The sequence below is a fragment of the Nelusetta ayraudi genome, unplaced genomic scaffold (genome assembly GCF_046127955.1).
Source record: "Nelusetta ayraudi isolate G7.1 ecotype Tasmania unplaced genomic scaffold, CSIRO-AGI_Nayr_v1 ptg000131l, whole genome shotgun sequence".
NCBI classification, from domain to species: domain Eukaryota; kingdom Metazoa; phylum Chordata; class Actinopteri; order Tetraodontiformes; family Monacanthidae; genus Nelusetta; species Nelusetta ayraudi.
In genome coordinates this window covers 1,685,001-1,700,838 of record NW_027466181.1, presented here as the reverse complement: position 1 = coordinate 1,700,838, position 15,838 = coordinate 1,685,001, and the positions used below count along the sequence as shown (strand labels likewise).

The 15,838-nt window shown below is 47.0% G+C and overlaps 1 protein-coding gene across 2 annotated transcripts in view; it reads left to right on the top strand.

The window, feature by feature from the left end:
* The window catches only part of erfl1 (Ets2 repressor factor like 1), a 51,134-nt gene that overhangs the window by 12,962 nt on the left and 22,334 nt on the right, over positions 1–15,838 (top strand). The window lies entirely within an intron of this gene.

Below are 15,838 nucleotides of genomic sequence, written 5' to 3'. Positions count from 1 at the left end.
TATTCACACTGGACCTTTAAGAAATCATATTTTGCGTTGGGGTGATCAAGTATTCAAAGTTTAATTTCTGTGTTCATAACGAGGCACTAAGGTCCAAGATCTCTTTCGCCAGAGTGACCTGGCCAAGGGGTCAGCCACACTTCAATAATTCACCACTTCCGTATCACGAACACGACAGTCTTTGAGCTAAAATATGACACGATGGCAGGAGGTGCGGGAGTGGAAGGACGGTGTTGCTGTGCTGACAGCCATTTTTTCTTTCTTTTTTTTTTTCTTCTACAATCGCAAACATTTGCCGCGACACAAAAAGCCTGTTGGACAAGGCTTTGGAAATATCTGTTTGGGCCTGATGTAAAATCCTTGAGACTTTATGAGTTTTACATGTAATATTGATACGACGACCACATTCTTCCCCCTTTGGACACTTTGATCTGCTGCGGAGTCGAGGCTGTATTTGTTTCATTCTCCCCTTATTGCATTTGCAATGAAGCGCGCGCCACAAACACGCACGCACACACATACACACACACACGCACCTATCATGTGAATAATCAAAGGTGTCCAATGCACCATGAAATAGCCGTCGGCCGTTAGCGATCACACGCGGCATTCTGCTCCAGCCGGCCAATATGTGAAAGCTTCCTGCGGCTCCTCTGCCTTCCTGTCTGATATTAGCCCCATGGCGCGCCTTAAAACCACTGCCGCTCTATTCATTATTCAACATGCCGTACCCCTCAGATGTAGACGCACTTTCTACCTGTTACAGTCCGAGCCAATAGGGCGACTGGAAGACTTTGCCCGTTTTCCCGATCCCCCCCCCCCCCCCTCATCCACCTCCCTCACTCACTCCCCCCGGCCCTCGCAGCCCCGGCTTGCCGTCTCTCTGGCTTGCCACACCTGGTAACTATGAACTTGTACACAACAATAACAGCCCCGGCGTGTCTATCTATCTCTCCATCTAACCTGTCAGCGGTTAGCGGAGTGGCTGAGAGACTCGCAGGCGTGAAAGGTCAGTTAATCAATGGCACACAATTTGACAAATCCCAGCGACTCTTATCATCCTCACGGGTGTTTAGGGCCGAGCGGAGCACCACAGAGATAAATGCTTAATCCTGGCTGGCTGTGTGTGTGTATGTGTGTGTGTATGTGCGTGTTGTAGTCGTAGTAGCGCTGTGAGGTAGATGGGCATGCAAAGGTTGGGGTGCATTGGAAGGGAGTGCACCACAGAGCTGGCAAGCAGGGAGGGGAGGCAGAAGAAGAAGATGAAGAAGAAGAAGCTCGAAGCCAAATTGTAAGGTGAACAAACGCGCCGACGTCTGGAAATGACAGATTCCCCCCTTTCGCCCTCTGTCACAATCAAACAAAGAGAAAACAAATCGGCGACTTCGCGCCTCCCGGATCAATGAGTTCGCCTCGGGCTGGACAGGCCACGCACGCGTCTTTTTCTTTTCTTTTTTCACACCCCCCCCCCCCCCCCCGACATGGGAAAAAGGCTGCTTTGCTCTCAGTTATGGCTCCACCGCCATGTGTAAAGTTGAGAAAAACCTGAGGAAAACAAAGGTGTATGAGTGGTTGAATTCTCCCGTGGCATGTTAGCCCGCCTGCAGCAGTGTGCAACCAAGAGGAAAATGAGCTTTTGTCCACAAGGCTGGCTCCCCTTTTCCCCCCTTCAGTTTTCTGAGCTGCGGGGGTTTTGGAGGGTGGCACAGTCTCTTTGCCCTTTAATAAGGATCACGGCGGTACGATGTGGCAGCCGGCTGTTTTCTTTCCAGATGGAATTTTCATTTCTCACTCATGGCCGTGTTTTGTTTTTTTTTTCCTTTGGCATGCACGGGTTAAAAGACCAAATTTGATTTCTTTAAGATGGGAATGGTGGTGGGGATGAGGGGGCGTACTTGTGCATGTGCATGTGCAATTCCCGGTTCCGGCAGTGCCAGAAAGAGAAGCCTGAGAAACCACACAGACAGACGCACGTGTCCTCTGTCTCCATCTCAATACAGGTTCAATGTAATTCAATTGAGATTAGTTGCACTGGCATGACAGCAGATCCTCTAGTATTGCCAAAGCACTTAGGAGGCAATGACAGGGCCGCGTCAATGTTAACTAACACACACATTCACAACACCTTGTGACCAGCCAAGCCTGTAGAAAAGAAACACACACACACACACACACACATACTCAAATAAGACGAATGATAAAACCACACCTGAATCAAAGGAGTTTTTTTGAGAGGTTGGGGGACAAAAATCTCAGAATGACAAATCTAAAAGGTGATATAAAGTTGTAAGACGCGAGGGAAAAGGAGAGGAGCAATATGATGAAGGGACCAGGATGGTGGGCAGAGGTGAAGCATGACCGAGTGCATCCAAAAAGATGAAAGGATGATGTGATTGACTCACAAGGGGCTGAGGGGAAAATGAAGAAAAGAAGCCGATTTGGAAGAAATACCGTAGCGCAAAAAAACAACAAAATAAAAGATTCCAAAATAAACAGCGAGCGAAGATAATGGTTAGTGGACAATACAAATAAATAAGGCCAACGGGGAGGAGAAGGGATAAAGGGAGCAAGAGAGGATAAAATGTTTAAGAGTGATGTACGAGAAGAGTGGAGAGGAAGAGATTTACTAGAGGAGAGATTAAGTCAAGTTGTCCCCGGTCAGTCATTAATCCGATTTAAGAGCAATTAAGGTGAGACTGATTCCTTCCTCGAGAGAAAGAAATAGATGGTGAGGGTGAAGGGAGAGGAGGGAGGTAGAAGGGAGACAGTGAGTGAGGGAAGGAAGGAAGGAAGGAAGGGAGAAAGGGGTGATTGGGAGACCAAAACAGAAACAGGTAGCGCGACTCACAGCGGTGTAGAAGCAATAGAGAAGAGGAGGAAATTTGACTTGGCATTTTGGAATTTTAACTGAAACCACAATCTCATCTTCATATTGACACTGTCTGGATTCCAGTGGCCGAGCCTGAATTATCCAAAAGAGAAAATCCTCTGTCGTGTGAAAACACGATAATTAGCCCTTTGTTTAAAGCCCCCTGTGGAAAAAAAAAAAAAACGTTTTGGCTTCCTGCTAAAATTGATACCCTGTGAAAGTAGCCGAAACCTGGGTGGAGGTATTGTCGCTATACCGTGGGAGAGGTAAAAGTGAGATGTGAGGACTGTTGGATCAGAGAATGTCCTTGTGTCGTGCTGCTGATCCGCGTGTTCGTTGAATGAAGAGTCTCAGTAGAAGAATGCCAATTTAAATATGTCTTTAGTAAATAATCAATTCAGGATACAAATATACAGAGCTCTGGGCCGAGTTCAAAACCCTAGCAACAACAGAGTAGTGTCAGGGCATGAAGCCTGACTGCTATCTGTCCCTTGACCCAGTCCTTTTATACAAAAAAACACATGCAGACGCTCCCAAATGTTGTCCTCCTCTGACCAGTTGCCCGGTCTCCGGACCCCAGCCTCATTGGACATTGAGGCAGCCTTTGTTCCAAGTCTCTGATTACTGATTGCAACAGGAAACCTCCTTATTTGGCAGGGAGCCAAATGATCCATCATTGGTTCCAGTGTGACCTGTTGAAATAATACAGTGCAAGACATGCCTGAGGTCACAGGTTCCTCTCCCCCGTGCCTCCGATGGATCATGAGTTCTCCCTCCTGTAAATGACCGGGTTATAAAGTTATATCGTGGTCGCAAAGTCAGTTAGCTCTCTGTCCATCCTCTGGTCCCCCCGGGTCACCAGTTTGTGAGGAATGTGCCTCCCACTGTTCCTTCTTGAGCTCCCTGCGTGACTCCTGCAACAATGCCTTTTTCCTATGAGTAGGTCAGCCAACGACCTAAACGGTTTATATTAATAATCATATAATTACAAACAAACATCTGAACTAATTATATTAATGAACATCTAAACTACAAATACTAATACCCACGACTAAACATAATAATATCATCAGGACCCTCAGTGACATCACAAAGGGATACAATAAAGGAAGAGTTCCTCACTGGAGATGCAGATCATCTGAAAAGAAGCAGCTGTAACCAAACATGCACAAAGTGCAGGGGAACAAAGAAAACTGTTGGATGGAAAATCTCAGGGAGGAGATGAAAGGGCGACTCTGGGGCGACATTGTCGGCAGAGCTCTGGTCGTGAAAGAAAACTCTGCGGAGCCTTCGAGTCAGCTCGTCAGATCCCCCGCTGTACCTGCGAGATCATTCCCCAGGGAGCGGGCAGAAGTTTCAAAGTTCACTGCGAGGTGAACGCTCCGAGGCAGCCAGACGTATGGTGGATGAATCTCCTTTGAATGATAATGGGAATAATGAAGATAAGAGGAAGAAGTGGAAGAGCCTGGACTCCTCCTCCGCCTACTCTTCCTCCTCCTTCCGCAACAGCGCTCCTCCAATTCCCCCCGCCTCGCTGTTGTTCCAGATGTGTATCAGGGGTCGCGGGGTCGACAGGGGGGTCCCTCCGCCGCCGTAGCACTTCTGTGTCTATTGGGAGATGGTGGTCCCGATAGCTCGGCCCCCGCCTGACACGTACACAACGGTACATAAATCAAAGGCACGCATACGTGCATCTCCGTCGTCCCATTTATCTCCCGCCTCACAGGCGAGCGCCGGCGATAGCAGGGGCCAACTTTGCATAGGGGCGGCGCGGGGGAAACGTTTGCCGGCGATCGTGTTAAGTGGGCAAGCAAATAGGGAGCCATGTAAGGGTTTGCCTCCGCCGCCTCCACCTTCCCTTTTGTTCGGGGGCCTGTCGGCCACGCTCGCCTCCTTTTGTTTGACGTGCTCGAACGGTGCATAACACACTCAGCCGAGTCCATAATTGCTGTTCCACGCAAGTGCAGGACAGCAGCGTGTCATTATTATCATTGTGGCCGCAAAGGCAATGAATGGAGCGAATCGACGGCACGGGGCCATGGATTTGTGGTGAAACAGTTTAAGGACCTGAAACAAATTTTTGTGCACTTTTTTTTTTTTTAAGTACCGGTTTGTATTGATTCAGCAGGTTCAAATACAAAAAAAAGTTTATTGCAAATAGTGTTCAGTGTTGAGCTATTTTCTGATGTTCCACTTGATCTCGCATATTCCTTGTGGCAGCGGCGATGTTGGGGTAAAATCACAACGCAAGTTATATGTTGTGCACAGTATGGCTGCCTGCTTCCACACAGACCTGATCTTTTTGATCTTTGAGAAATTGGAAATTCTGCTTTTTAAATTTTTTTTTTTTTTTTATTAAAAAATTAAACATGGTTGCTCTTGGTGACGTACACATTTATTTTCTGTTCCATGTCATGTCAATAGATGATATGGAACTTCTCACACTGAGTCTTTAAATAAAACCGGAAAAATGAAATCCCTGTCACAGCATAAAAAATGATAGAGAATTTGTAAAATCCAGGCTAAAGTCACAAATTCTCAGACAGTCACGTTTCAGGCTGCTTCAGATGTGCTTTGGCACAACATGGCTTCTGCCTTCCGAGTCAAACCCACTCTTTGCTTAAATATGCTCATAACATGATGAACGAGAGCAAAAGTTCTTTATTGTGGCGACTTTACCCATCAAAAGCCATCCTTCTTCAATTTCACACTCAAAGATCCCTTAGAAATGTCGCACATAGGGGAGCACTCGCCATTAACGGCATCTCCTTATTTAATCCAACTTTTTTTTTTTTATCCCCCATCCCCTAAAAATCGGAATTATGTCTCTTCTGTCTGAAGCACATCCATTGCAGTTTCTGTGCACCGCTCGGCAGCCCATCACAAGTCCCAGATTGAGAGGCCATTTGGCTGCTGTTGACAGGAGGGAGCAGCTATCGACAGGGCCCTGCCGGGGAGGCGTGTCTCAGACCCCGCATCCAAAGCATTTGTGGCGTTTAATACACTGTAGCAGTGGTCTTCGCAGCCCTCGCACTGCGTGCAACTGCCATCAGGATCAATATGCACTGGGTTAGAGAGAAATGGACCATCTGATGCACACTCAGAGAGGGGGATGAGGGAGAAGGAGCAGGAGAGGCAAAAACAGCAGGGAGGAGCGGGTTAGCCAAAGATTTAAGGGGGAGGAGAGGAACCAGAAAAAATAGGTAGATGGCGAGAGCAATAGGAGGAGAAGAGAAGAATGGAAATGATTAGAGGCGCAGTTTAAAAGACACGCAGGCAGTGGTACAAAGATGGAGAGTGGGAGTTGGGGGGGGGGGGGGGGTGAAAGTGGTCAGCGGTTGAAAGAGACATTCGGCTGGGAGAGAAAACAAATTGGAGTCAACGCGGATAGACACTGAAAAAGAGGAAGACTGCAGACGCCAGGGAGGATACACACAGGAAGGGGAAAAAAGACATAAGGAAGGGAGTGGGAGATAGAACGGGAGGGAGGAGGAGAAAGGGGGAAGAGAAAGAGGGAGAGGTGTGGGGGGAGGATGAGGAGGCAGAGGGAGCGAGCGAGAGGAGAGAGAGAGAGAGAGAGAGAGAGAGAGGGGAGGGGGGTAAAATTTCCATCAGGTTTTCAATTGGGGCGGATCAATAGTGTATTAGAGCTCACCTTGACCCCGTCTCTCCCCCCTTCTCCCCGGCCCGGCACACAGGCCAAGCTACTCTCCCTCACAGCGGGGGACGGAGAAGGGGAGAGATTGCATTACGGCCACCCTTTCTGGGACCAAAGTGGCAGAAAATGGCACAATAAAAGCAAGAGCAAGACACAGAGAGCAAGTGAGAGGGAGAGGGAGAGAGAAAGAGAGAGTCGAGGAGGGCGGTAGGGGGAGACGAGGGAGTAAAAGCTGGCGGAGTGAAGCTGGAGGAGACGCCGGCGGGTGTCGTGGACAGAGAGGAAACAGGGAGAACGTCACGTTACGTCACCGGGACGGGACTGGTGTTTTTTGGGGAGGTGGCGGCGCTCAGACTGAAACCTGCAGACGACACTGAACGCTAGCCAGCCAGCCAGCGTGCTAGTTTCACCCTGCAACACCTCGGCCTGCGTGGCAACAAACGGCATCGTCATTGTACTTGTACACAGAAACGGCTCCAACAGGGGGCGCTCTGTGGTCTGGTTTTCATATTCTCTCAACATGCTCTCTGCTTTCAGAACGACATTTGACAGCCGTGTTTTAAGGAGAGAAGATTAAAAAACGGTTTACTCTTCCAACCTGATGTTAGCTGGTTAGCTTAGCCACAGTTACAGAAAGCTCTTCCGGATAAGGCTAAGATTGGATCACTGAGAAGGAGAAGGAGGAGGTTGAGTGGTTACTCGAGCAAACTACCGGACTTCCTGTATTTCAATTAACTGATCCAAGTCCTCACATTTAACCAAGCCGAGCATAGGCTTCAACACCGAGGTTTCTGCTACTGGAGCGCTAAGATGCAGGTGTTGTAGAATTGAGTGCAAACGGTGGTAGTAGTATTTTTATTCGGGAGTTGGGTACTTTCTTTATTGTACTATTGACAGATTTCTTTTTTTTTTATTATTTTTTTAAGTCTCCCTCAGGTTTAATCTCCTTCAATATAGAAATTCTAACAGGCTAAATTGCACCGAATCGACGGTGGATCAGGAAAAACGAGCTTCAGGGGAGTCGCTGAATTATCTGCGACTCCCTTTTTTCGAGTCATTTCATTGACCTGCAAAATCACACTTTTGCGCGGAAAGCTATCGCCGCCGTCTCGAACGCTTCCGTGGCCATGCCATGCAAAAATGAATATCTCTCCAACGCTCAGGCGCGCCTAAAGACGGGAAGGACACCCTCCATCACCGGACGACAGCAAGACAAATCGCGCAGCCCCTCGGCGAGACATGGAGCTGTTTGTGGAGAACAGATGCGGGGGGGTGCAGAGAGAGCACATTGATAGGGGGGAGAGGTTGAATAAAAAAAATTGATCCGGGAATTTAGCATTTAGACACAGTTTACAAAGCGATATTGGGGGTTGGGGGGGGCAGCAGAGGGGGCCGCGTGGGGGGAGGACGCTTAACTTTACAATAGGTCAGCGCCGCCAGTAGCCCAGTTCCCTAAATGCAAACTCTGACATCTTTTCCCCTTTGCATGGCGTGGCACAACTCCTGCGAAGCAAAAATAAATAAATAAATAAATAAATAAATAAATAGAAATTCACAGATTGCGATTCTGGACGATCCATCTTTGGCCGAGCGTGTGATTTAGCTGTTTAGACAGGAGCTTGTTTGTAAAAGTGCAGAGCCACTTGCAAGCACCGTCCTCATCTCTTCCCCACATTTCCTAACGCTGTTCCCATTGTCACCCATCCACACTCCAGTGCACATGCACACACCGGCGTGCCTGACAACAGCACGCGGCGCGCGCACGCGCGGACACACGCACAGAGAGCAACGCACACACCCTGTCCCACTCGCTGAGGGGGAGAAAAGGGAAGAAAAAAGGAGAGAAAAAAAGAAATCGATCGCCGGGGATAGCGGTGCGCGTCGGAGAATCGTATCTTGTCAAAATAATATATTACCCTCATCCCCGCCTGATCGATGCGGTGGATTAGGGACGGAGGGCTCCCTCTCTCCCCTCCTCTCCCTCTCCCTCTCTTCCTCCCCAGTGCTTGGTGCAGTTTAATATTTACCTCCGTGAAAGAGCGGCCGCGACGGCTCTCAGCCCTAATTGATTCCGACACATGGGGCTCTGTGCTCAGGCTGCGGATAAGAGAAAGGAGGGCCAGCTGGAATGTAGAGGGGGGGAGGAAAGACAATTGGGAGAGGGCAAAGTGGAAGGATGGGGAGGCAGGGACAAAAAAAAAAAGAGAGGAATAAAGCAAAAGGCTGAAGAGATTTTAAAAAATGCCCAAAATGTATGCAATAGGCGTTTAAAGCAGCAGGACAGGGGTAAAAGTGGCAAGACTTGAAAGCAGGCAGAAGCTGAAGTCAAAGAGGAGTGATGGACAAACGGTGGGGGGAGAGAAAACACACGGAGGTCAGACGGATTATATTTGTTGCAAAGGCGCCGGTTGGGGGAAAGAGAAAAGCCAGGAGAGAAGGATGGTGATGTACTTTTGCACAAGTGGGAAGGAGGAGGGGGGATTGGGGGGGGGGGGGCAATGGAAGTGATGGCGGGGGAGGAAATGAATCAGGAAGAACAAGGGAAACGCAGAGGAGCAGGTGGAAATGGGACAGCGCGGCGAAAAAACGGGCGGCGGGAGAAAAACGGGAGGGAAGAGGGCCGAGGAGAGCAAATGAGGGGGGATTAAGAGAGCGACACCAAGATGGATGGAGGCGGCGGCGGCGGGAACATGACGGCCGGGATGTAGAGCGCCAATAAAAAGAAAGGAGCGTGCCCGCGTGCAGCGAGGGGGGGGGGGGGAAAGGGGGGTGGGAAAATGATGGCGGAGGCAGAGAGAGAGAGGGAGAAGGAGGCCTGCATGTGCAGAGAGGTGACAGAATGATATCAGGTGGGATGGACAGAGAGCAGGAGTGATGGCGCAGCGAGAAGCAGCAGCAGCAGGACAGGGGGCATATTTCCACTGAAGGAACTGGCCTGTCACGCTGTTCCGCCGGCCGCAGAGCAGCTCTATAAAATACAGAGAGGCAGCAGGCAGGTCGTGTCGGGTGACTTATGTGTATATCTAGGCTTTGTCAATATTTCTTTCTGTCTTCCTCCCCCCCTCCCACTCCCCCCCCCCCCCCCCTCGCCTCCTGTACTCCCTCTACTGCTCCCCCTAGTGCTTCGCCCCCCCTCCCGGCTCCATCCGTGCCACCGCGCTGCGTGTTTTGTTTGTCGCTGAAGTGCTTGCTGCCTTTCTATTCTTTTTTTTTTTTTTTTTTTCATCTTTCCGGCCAAACTGTTTCCCCCCCTGCTGTCTCTGCAGATGTGCAGAAGTTTGGGATTTTTAAGACAGAGCCCTTGCTAGTTCTTGGCAGATATATATGCTATGCTATATATATGATGCTCCACGTTTTTTAATGTCCCATATTATTTCAAATCAATTTTAGCACTCCTTTCTAACAACAACCGAGACCCATCCTTTCCTTCATTTGCTTGCTCCAAATTCTATCAAAATATTTTCAATTCTGAAAAGGTTCTCCTTGTGACCTCACAGTGGGCTCATTTACTCATGCTGGGTGTTCTTTCCACTTGTCATGGCTAAAGCTAGTGATGTCCGATATTGACTTTTTTACCGATATCCGATATCCCGATATTGTCCAACTCCTAATTTCCGATACCGATATCAACCAATATCAGCCGATGCCGATACATGCGGCCGTGGAAATAGCACATTATGGCTAATTTGTATTGTGATGTCTCGCTGGATGCAGAGGTAATGATGGATGAATGATGTAACAACTTCAAGGTTTTCCTAATAAAAAAATAAACATTCTGGTCTAAATAATAACCGTCATTATGAAAAAGCTATTTTGTTAGCAGCAAGCCACCTCTGAAACCACTCGACTGAAACACGCGCGTTGCTTGCTGTTACGCTTCGATGCGGTTTGAGGACATCATCAAGCGTAGTCGAGACGAGTACAGTAAAGTATTGTTATTTACTATTTAGTATTACCAAGAAATTCAAGGAATTCATTCTTTGGCATGACTACTAAATTCGGGAGAAATTTTTAAAAAGTCATATTTTTATAATATTTTTCCCGATACTAATATTTTCATATACTAATTTATAATGCCTTTATCATAATATCGGACTTCCTTATCTAAAACCACCATTACTGCCCAGGAAATAAAAAAAAAAATCCATCCTTATTTTTCTTGCTCCACTTTTCGGAAAGTCAGTCCCCCAACACGCAGTTCTGGGAATCCGAATTCTGTGATGTCACAAAGGACGTCCATGTTTCTGTCCCCTGTTGTTCCAGCAGTAGGTTTTTGAAAAAAAAAAAAAAAAAAGCATCATCAGGAAGCTGAAACTCAGTTTTTTTTTTTCCTGCTGGAGGCTGCGAACAGACGGCTAAATGTGCTGTTTTCTTTAGAGTTTCTTGGATAATTAATTAGATTGAGCCACTTCACTAGAATCCCAGATGAAAAATACAGACACAGTTTGTTTTTTGTTTTTTAGATACCTACTATTTAAATTGCTATCACATGTTAAATGGATTTCCAATTATATTAGAACTGATTCTTCAACCCAACTTTACACTTTCATCATTATTTTTCAGCCTCTACATGGGCGAATGGATGCCTGCATGCGTGCACATGTTTGTCTCTGGGCCTCTCAGCAAGCATCTTCTCCCACTCAGCCTCCTTCCTGGGCACCAAAAAACAGAAGCGCCGGGTGGTAGCCGGCTTTATTAACGAGGTCCTGGCGAGGGCTCCGCCTCCTCTTCCTCATTTGCTGTGTTTTAAGTATCCTGAGCACAGGTTCACGTGGAGACTCCGGGGTCCAGGGAGGGAGGCGGACGTCCTGCAGATACTCTGCTGCCGTCTGCAGCCTGGCGGACACTCGCAAATTAGTCCCGCTCTCGAGTTTGCGCCTAATGAAGAGGCAATGTGAGCAATGTGAGAAGTGGCCAGCTGCAGACGCCGCTGCCCCGGCCTTGCCTTTACCTCCTGCATGCACACGTGTTCATTTAGCCGATGTTTACCTACTCAGGCTGGCATTCGGCAGCCTGAGTACGTAAACAATGTCCTGACCTGTGTTCAGTCTGCCATGCCCGTGAGGTGAGTCTTGACTTTGACTCTGGAAGATGAAAAAGAAAAAAAGCGAGGCAGGGCATTTCGCTGCTGCACGGAGGAGAACTTATTTATTTTCAGAGAACAAGCTGAAAATTCCCAATTTATGTCTGTGACTTTCCCATCCTGTTGCTGCGTCTGCTTTTTTATTATTATTACTATTATTATTTACACCACTGCCTTCCTGTCCGCAGTGGCTCAGGGAGCGGTAACAGGAGTGTCACTTGTCATTATTGGTGTAATTCAGTAATCCGTCATCGTGAGCCGGCTGTATGCAGCACATTATACGGCGGCACAGCAGGTGTAGCCGCGCACTGGGCTGGAGATTCGATTTGACACGCACACACACACACACACACACACACACACACACACGCACACACAGGCGAGAGGGCCGACCGGGACTGGAGCAGACGGGAGCCTAGTGTGTCTCTGCATGTGTATACACATCTTTGTGTGCGTCAAAGAGTGGGAGAGGGCCAAGGCAGATTGAATTTTTCTGTTTTCTTGACCGTGTCAACATGTGTGCGTGTGTGTGTGTGTGTGTGTCAGTGTGTGTGTATTTTTTCAGGTGATGTGAAATAAAAAAGAAAGGACATTAGAAGCTCCTTGGAATCCAAAAATGCACTTTACCAATTTCTACTAACGATAATGTGTTTCCAGGCTAAAAAACAAAAGAGAAACGTCCAGGCTTTTATTTATTTATTGGATTTTTTTTTTTTTGCCTTGCTTTGCCTTGCCCTGAGTTTTCAGAAAGTGTGAGATGACACACTGTTCTGGGTATCAGCCCTTTATGATGTCACTCCAGGCATCAGAACTTGATTGATACCTCTTCCTGGTTGGAGGCAAAAAATAGTTTTCTGAATAGGCAGTTTTCTGATGCAATTAATCATGCAACGTTGCACCACTGGAATCTGAGATGAAAAATGAAAAATAATGATCTGGTCATTTGTGAGATACATGTAAAATTCTGGATGTGCATGTTGACGGTACATCAAAGAATCTTTGAGTTTTCTTGTTTTCGTGGGACGGTGGCAACAGAGGGCTAAATATGCTGTTTTATCGAGATCTGTAATAGGCTCATTCTCTCGCGTCTGGAATGAGAAATAAACATCCTAGAATGGGTATGAACTAGCATTTTGATTGGTCAACCAGTATCTGGGCACATTAAGTTAAGTTAATGGGAGTCAACTATTAAATCTGCATGAAAACAACAGTGACAGACGAGAGTATGAGTTTTAGAAAAGGCATCGTATCCTGCAGTGTAACGCCAAGGCTTCAGATCCATTCACTTTGAAAATCGCGCGATGAACTTTGTTGTAGCATGTAGCTGCTGGTTGAATCCCCCGCCCCCCCCGACTTCAAGGTTTCTGTTCATCTCTTTGCTGAGCGCGTTTCATGACCTCCAAGGGTCACGGAACCTAGTAAACAACCAGTTGGGAATATCAAACTATATAAAGCGAAGCTATAGTCTGACCCGCTGTACACAACACGGCTATTTGTATGTATTTCCAATAACTGCATACGTTCCACACAGGTTGGCACACAGTGTGCATCATATATATGAATTAGCCACTTTTAAACACTCAATTCAATGTATTTAGCGCGACTTTGAGTAACGTCTGTGTCCGTAAGTGGCCTTGAACTGCTCCCGTATCTCGCCGGCAGTGGATTTTCACATCACCGCCGTACAAGCGTGTCACCTTTGGCCGCACTCACTCAGGTGCACCTCCACGTGAGGGGAGAGGGAGAGAGGAGCAGCGGCACGCAGCGGAACGGACAGCCCCGTTTATGTGATCAGCCTCTTAACGGCCCTAAAGCCACCGCGACGCCTCCACATATTACCGGGCTATATGGGCTCATGATGCACCGATAATAATAGACCAAGGGACTCAGTAGGTGATAATAGAAGCCTCGGGGCATATAGTAGGAAGATGTTTTGCTGGTGGACAGGTGTTATCCAAGGATACGCTTTTCGTAAAGCAGCAAGTGTGTAGCTGCTGTGCGGGCTAATGCGGAACCCTTGATCAGCGCTTAAAACAAAGTCGAAGATGAAAGTCTTACTTTAGCTTCTCGACTTGCTTAGCCTCTGTTTGAGCCTGTCTGCCCATTATGAATTCACGAATGTTGTCTCGCTGCGTATCTTGCCAACCCCTACCTCAAACCACTGTCTTATTTGAATCTAACATGCCAACTTGAACGTCTTCCAATTTTATTTATTTCTTTATTTATTGCCATGTCTTATTTCGGTCAAGAAGATGCAAGTCTGTCAAGTGCAGGCAAAGGTTGTGAGGTGACTGGATGAGCCTTCACTTAATAAGCTGAGATATTGTTGCCATGATTTATGCAACCTACCCGGCGCTCGTAAATTCCCATATTGGAGGAGGGCCAACACAAGCTGCATGTCAGCTTTTGTAGGCTGAATGCTTTATAGCAGCAGCGAGTGAAAGCGGCGTCTGAAAGTTGGCATTTTGTCATGCCGCGGTGATATTTGACACTTGTGTATTTCCGTCAGGTTGGATTTCCGGTTTCCCCAGCCACTGCGAGCGGGGTGAAGTTTAAAGTCTATGATAGGGGAGCTTCCCTCGTCTGTCTTCATCGACGGCAATTTGTATGTGGGAACTCACCTCTGTGGTCCCAGTGGGCACGGCGGATTTCATCAAGTTCTTAACCCCACAAGGCACCAAATCCGCTTACATCTATAAGTGTTTTAAATTGTTTAACCCCTCAAAATGCTCCATGCTGAGTCCTGAGCCGCGCCAGCCGCGTCCGGGCGACACTGAGCCGTGCCAGTCTAACCGCATTTACCATTTTTTCCCCCGCTCCCTCTTATTTTATTTTTGCTTCATATAACGCCTGTCATTTCCACCGGTTTATCAAACCGCGGCTCAAAGGCAGCTCCGAGGGGATCCACCACTATTAGTTTGTGATACTTTTAGTCTTTTTCCCTGCTGGTTCTATTGATTCCCTTTCACCGTGCCTTTTTTCATTAACAACAAGTTAGGAAAATAGGAACTTTACCGACGTTGATCTGATCCGACTGTAGAGGATCTAAATGTTCCAGTCCTCATTGTCAAGGATCGCGTCTGCCTCTTTATTTCTCCTCTCATATTCCATTATTATCACAAATTGCTATTACACAGCAATAATCTGCATGATGGACCTTTGCAATTTCTTTTTTTTTTTTTTTTTTTTTTTGGAAAAAAACACTGTTTATGCCCTAAAGAGAGTGCTTCAAAGTTCAAATGAGGGTGAGGCCCAATTATTAGAACAAGAATGACTCAAGTAAACGATCTAATGAGCAGTGCCCCAGGGCCAACTGGTGTAAGACACACACCATCAGCGACAAGTCCTTCCTGCACAGGTGAATTACAGGCCTGCCTTTTACTTATTTAAGAGCAATACAGAAATATATATCAACCTTGGCGTTGCTTAACTTTTTTTTATGAACCCTTTATCAAGGAAAGAAAAAAAGTTTTTTGAACCTCGTGAGGATTTTTTCTTAACCTCATTAAAAATGTTCTTTCCGCCGCAATCGGCGGGAGGGCGGAGCAGGACTGGCATGGCAGTGATGTTTTTCTGTTTTGCATCAATCAACCTCAGCCGCAGGGATCTGATAGCAAACTAATTCAATATTTCTGTGTCTGCATGGTGTCTGAACTCGAATCATTTTGCACGGAACGCATCCACGTCTTCCACAGGTTTTTGCTACTTTTGAAAACAAGACTTTAGCTCTGTCCATTGGGACAATTTGTCGTGCACGAAGAAATAAAAAAGCACCAAAAAGGTGCTTTGTCCTTTTTGTCCCAACGTTTAATTCCCATGGACGCCTTAAATGATGTAATTAGCTTTCAAACACCACTTTATGAGGAAAACGTGAAGAGACATTATCCAACTGATTGATACTCTCGCCCACTCAAAGAGTCTCAAATCAATGTTATGTGTGCAGTAACATCCCTGCTGATTATCACTGACTGGAGGTTGTATTTTTTTTTTCCATTATATGATCGGAGACGGTCAATACCGCTCAATAGCGCTCCTCTCCTCTCACCTCCTTCCTTCCTTCCTTCCTTCCTTCAGCCCTGTAATGCTTCCATCCACAGCCCAACTGCCTCCTGATGCTTGGAGTAAACATTATTAACTGTCTGAGCATCCAAAATAGGTGTGAATATGTTTCATTTCAAAATAATAATTGCGATTCTATAAGAATTATGATCCTGTTTTTTTCTTCTTT